Source organism: Vitis riparia, chromosome 3 (assembly GCF_004353265.1).
Source record: "Vitis riparia cultivar Riparia Gloire de Montpellier isolate 1030 chromosome 3, EGFV_Vit.rip_1.0, whole genome shotgun sequence".
Taxonomy (NCBI): Eukaryota; Viridiplantae; Streptophyta; class Magnoliopsida; order Vitales; family Vitaceae; genus Vitis; species Vitis riparia.
This window is the reverse complement of record NC_048433.1, coordinates 3454767-3460350: the sequence shown is the minus strand read 5'-3', so window position 1 is coordinate 3460350 and position 5584 is coordinate 3454767. Positions and strand designations below refer to the sequence as shown.

Here is a 5584-nt window from a genome sequence, read left to right as displayed (position 1 = left end):
TTGAATGCTATATATAAAATTGTTAGCTGTGACTTGATTGAAAATAGGGGACAAAATTAGCTCTGAATGCAATTTACTTCTATACCTCTACTTCAAGGGGTTGGCTTTTGTCACTGAGGTCATTCTGAGTTTGTAGAAAATATTTATGTAGGATACCACTCAGTTCAGACATTAAAGATGACTTTAGAAGTGCAAAGTTTACCCATCCCACATGAGAGGGAAAATGAAAGGAAGAAATTGAAAAGAGAGGATATGGATATAGAAATCATAATAAAGGCCTGTTTGGGATTGACCACGATAAAATTGCTGTAGAAATTACTTTTAAGAGAACGAATTAGTGTTTTGGATATTAAATATGTGGGTTACAAGTAACTGATTGGAGACAGCATCTTCTGAAAGTGCCTTTCATTGCCAGGGATTCTTCTTTTTTTTTTTTTCCATTTTTTTTTTTGAGCTGGTTGTGGAGCTTGCTTTCTGCAAAGGGAGGAGGCAACAAAAGGTCAGTGGGTAATTTTGCACTGAATCAGAAACGAATACAATCTACAGGTGTTTATCATGCATACCGATTTTGATTTCTTTGTTTTTACACGGATCCTGTTCTTCGGAGGTTTTAATTTGTATATCCGAACCATCCAATGGTGAGTAGTGAACACCTTCATTGATTATAAACCATGGAAAGTTAATCAGAACAGACATGAGACTTTATAGGGAAAATAAAGACATGTCTCTAGGATTCCTGTATGGCAAGTTTAAATACATGCCATTTGGATGGGCCGTCCAACACTAACACTAACAAGTCAACATTCTCTTAACTCACATTACAAAGACATGTCTCATGGACTATTTGGACCTTCCATGGAAATTAAACAAATCCAAGCTGTTTCCAATATTCACCACAATAAAGCCATAAAGAAAAGTAAACTTTCAACCAAATGCAAATTCACCAATAATGTGAGACCATCAAGTGAGATTCAACTTAAATGTTAGTCTATTGCCAATCAAGACAAATATTTGGAATCTCAAATGGAACAAAGCTTGAAACTAGTGTACCAACAATACACCAGCAATAAGAACCCAAAGGAGACATACTTAGAATCCATATTACAAGCAACCAACGACTCACCAGATAATCAGGTTCCTTAATGTGAGGGAATACCCCCCCTCCTATGCGAACCATCCACAGGAACTTATTAATGTCATCACTCGGATATCCAACAAGACCTAAAAACTAGGCAGCACATTAGAGTGTAGTGATTATATTTTTTTTATCGAGATGATCTCAGAAAACAACTAAGAAACCAACATCCAAAGACAACAAGAACATATTTTACATCCAAGGAGTTAAAGTTTACCTTAAGGTAGTACCTACGGTCCCTTAAGGTAGTACCTGAAAGCCACTAAGGTAGTACCTAAGGGCCCTTAAGGTAGTACCTAAGCTACAGTAGCAAAAAACCATTGGTGACCACTTGATGAATGAAGAGAACCACATGATGGGATGCTCTAAAGGTCACTAAAGAAGACTCGAGTCTTCGGAGAGGTTGAGTTCAAGTTTACCTTAAGGTAGTACCTAGGGTCCCTTAAGGTAGTACCTGAAGGCCACTAAGGTAGTACCTAAAGGCCATTAAGGTAGTACCTAAGGAACAGTAGCAAAAAACCATTGGTGGACCACTTGAGGACTCAAGAGAAGCATATAATGGCATGGTCTAAGGGTCACAAAGGAAGACCCGAGGCTTGGGAGAGGTTGAGTTGAAGTTTTGGTAAGGTAGTACCTAGGGTTCCTTAAGGTAGTACCTGAAGGCCACTAAGGTAGTACCTAAGGAACAGTAGAAATAAACCATTGGTGGACCACTTGAGGACTCAAGAGAAGCATATAATGGCATGGTCTAAGGGTCAAAAATGAAGAACAGAGGCTTGGGAGAGGTTGAGTTGAAGTTTAGTTAAGGTAGTACCTAGGGTCCCTTAAGGTAGTACCTCAAGGCCACTAAGGTAGTACCTAAGGAACAGTAGCAAAAAACCATTGGTGGACCACTTGAGGACTCAAGAGAAGCATATAATGACATGGTCTAAGGGTCACAAATGAAGACCCGAGGCTTGGGAGAGGTTGAGTTAAAGTTTTGGTAAGGTAGTACCTAGGGGCCCTTAAGGTAGTACCTGAAGGCCACTAAAGTAGTACCTAAAGGCCATTAAGGTAGTACCTAAGGAACAGTAGCAAAAAACCATTGGTGGACCACTTGAGGACTCAAGAGAAGCATATAATGGCATGGTTTAAGGGTCACAAATGAAGAACAGAGGCTTGGGAGAGGTTGAGTTGAAGTTTAGCTAAGGTAGTACCTAGGGTCCCTTAAGGCCACTAAGGTAGTACCTAAGGAACAGTAGCAAAAAACCATTGGTGGACCACTTGAGGACTCAAGAGAAGCATATAATAGCATGGTCTAAGGGTCACAAATGAAGACCCGAGGCTTGGGAGAGGTTGAGTTGAAGTTTTGGTAAGGTAGTACCTAGGTTCCCTTAAGGTAGTACCTGAAGGCCACTAAGGTAGTACCTTAAGGCCACTAAGGTAGTACCTAAGGAACAGTAGAAAAAAACCATTGGTAGACCACTTGAGGACTCAAGAGAAGCATATAATGGCATGGTCTAAGGGTCACAAATGAAGAACAGAGGCTTGGGAGAGGTTGAGTTGAAGTTTTGGTAAGGTAGTACCTAGGGTCCCTTAAGGTAGTACCTCAAGGCCACTAAGGTAGTACCTTAAGGCCACTAAGGTAGTACCTAAGGAACAGTAGCAAAAAACCATTGGTGGACCACTTGAGGACTCAAGAGAAGCATATAATGGCATGGTCTAAGGGTCACAAAGGAAGACCCGAGACTTGGGAGAGGTTGAGTTGAAGTTTTGGTAAGGTAGTACCTAGGGGCCCTTAAGGTAGTACCTGAAGGCCACTAAGGTAGTACCTAAAGGCCATTAAGGTAGTACCTAAGGAACAGTAGCAAAAAACCATTGGTGGACCACTTGAGGAATGAAGAGAACCACATGATTGGATGGTCTAAGAGTCACCAAGGAAGACCCGATGCTTGGGAGAGGGTGAGTTCAAGTTTACCTTAAGGTAGTACCTAGGGTCCCTTAAGGTAGTACCTCAAGACCACTAAGGTAGTACCTAAGGGCCCTTAAGGTAGTACCTAAGCAACAGTCCCAAGAAACCATTGGTGGAGCACTTGAGGAATGAAGAGAACCACATAATTGGATGGTCTAAGGGTCACCAAGGAAGACTCGAGGCTTTGGAGTGGTTGAGTTGAAGTTTACCTTAAGGTAGTACCTAAGGTCCCTTAAGGTAGTACCTCAAGGCCACTAAGGTAGTACCTAAGGGCCCTTAAGGTAGTACCTAAGCAACAGTCCCAAGAAACCATTGGTGGAGCACTTGAGGAATGAAGAAAACCACATAATTGGATGGTCTAAGGGTCACCAAGGAAGACTCGAGGCTTTGGAGTGGTTGAGTTGAAGTTTACCTTAAGGTAGTACCTCAAGGCCACTAAGGTAGTACCTAAGGGCCCTTAAGGTAGTACCTAAGCAACAGTCCCAAGAAACCATTGGTGGAGCACTTGAGGAATGAAGAGAACCACATAATTGGATGGTCTAAGGGTTACCAAGGAAGACTCGAGGCTTTGGAGTGGTTGAGTTGAAGTTTACCTTAAGGTAGTACCTAGGGTCCCTTAGGTAGTACCTCAAGGCCACTAAGGTAGTACCTAAGGGCCCTTAAGGTAGTACCTAAGCAACAGTCCCAAGAAACCATTGGTGGAGCATTTGAGGAATGAAGAGAACATAATTGGATGGTCTAAGGGTCACCAAGGAAGACTCGAGGCTTTGGAGTGGTTGAGTTGAAGTTTACCTTAAGGTAGTACCTAGGGTCCCTTAAGGTAGTACCTCAAGGCCACTAAGGTAGTACCTAAGGGCCCTTAAGGTAGTACCTAAGCAACAGTCCCAAGAAACCATTGGTGGATCACTTCAACACTGAAGAGAACCACATAATTGGATGGTCTAAGGGTCACCAAGGAAGACTCGAGGCTTTGGAGTGGTTGAGTTGAAGTTTACCTTAAGGTAGTACCTAGGGTCCCTTAAGGTAGTACCTCAAGGCCACTAAGGTAGTACCTAAGGGCCCTTAAGGTAGTACCTAAGCAACAGTCCCAAGAAAACCATTGGTGATCACTTCAACACTGAAGAGAACCACATAATTGGATGGTCTAAGGGTCACCAAGGAAGACTCGAGGCTTTGGAGTGGTTGAGTTGAAGTTTACCTTAAGGTAGTACTAGGGTCCCTTAAGGTAGTACCTTAAGGCCACTAAGGTAGTACCTAAGGGCCCTTAAGGTAGTACCTAAGCTACAGTCCCAAGAAACCATTGGTGAAGCACTTGAGGAATGAAGAGAACCACATAATTGGATGGTCTAAGGGTCAACCAAGGAAGACTCGAGGCTTTGGAGTGGTTGAGTTGAAGTTTACCTTAAGGTAGTACCTAGGGTCCCTTAAGTAGTACCTCAAGGCCACTAAGGTAGTACCTAAGGGCCCTTAAGGTAGTATACCTAAGCTACAATCCCAAGAAACCATTGGTGGAGCACTTGAGGAATGAAGAGAACCACATAATTGGATGGTCTAAGGGTCACCAAGGAAGACTCGAGGCTTTGGAGTGGTTTGAGTGCAAGTTTGCCTTAAGGTAGTACCTAGGGTCCCTTAAGGTAGTACTCAAGGCCACTAAGGTAGTACCTAAGGGCCCTTAAGGTAGTACCTAAGCTACAGTCCCAAGAAACCATTCCATTGAATTTCAAAACAATGATTAGATTGTAAGGTAGGTCAAGGTAAACCAGACCCATTTTCTGTAAATTATTGATAATCCACAAGTGGATGAAGAAATTCCATAATTGGCTCATCATCATCTTAGCTTTAAATTTGAAGTATCTGTTCCTTGGTCTTGTAAGGAAATTCAAGTGAAGTTTGGAGCTTCAAATATCCTTTACTTCTTGTTCATTACCATGATTAAATTACTTATAAGGTCAGGATTTTGATTTCTCTTTTTTACATAGTGTTCTCAGCCCATTGGGGAGTAGTTGCAGGCACCCTGACAATATAAGGTCATTTTTTTTAATTCATTCTTAGAATCTCTCTTTGTTAGTTTTTCCAAATTTATAATTGAAGTACACTCAGAAGGGGGGAGAAAAGTTAGATTTCACCAACAAACCAACACACCTTCAAATGCTTTGTGCAGGCATGTTAAGGGCGAACCCGCCATTGAAGATCGTTGTTCCTAGATCTGACCCATTTCAATCAGGAATCAACCAGGGTTCTTTCCCTCTCACCAAGACACCCAAATCCAAGCATATGAGGCCACCTGCAGCATGTAGTCTTCTCCACCAAGAAATCTTCAGGTTGTTCAAGATGATATAGGCTCGTATGGGTATGATAACCATGGGTGCTTAAAAGCACAACTTCCGTGGTGACATGGAGAGGGAGATGGCTGCTGACATGGAAGGCTGGAGGGGTAATTTTGGAAATGAAATTATAAACAGTGGATAGTGCATGAAAGGGATATTTTTTTTGGGCAA

The 5584-nt window shown here is 42.1% G+C and overlaps 1 long non-coding RNA gene across 1 annotated transcript; it reads right to left on the bottom strand.

Moving 5' to 3' along the window:
- Positions 1–237: 237 nt before the first annotated feature.
- Positions 238–658, bottom strand: LOC117911811. Its single transcript, XR_004650936.1, has 2 exons — positions 564–658; positions 238–474 (listed from the first exon to the last, which is right to left on the bottom strand). It is a non-coding gene; the product is annotated as an uncharacterized LOC117911811 (long non-coding RNA).
- Between the last annotated feature and the right edge of the window lie 4926 nt (positions 659–5584).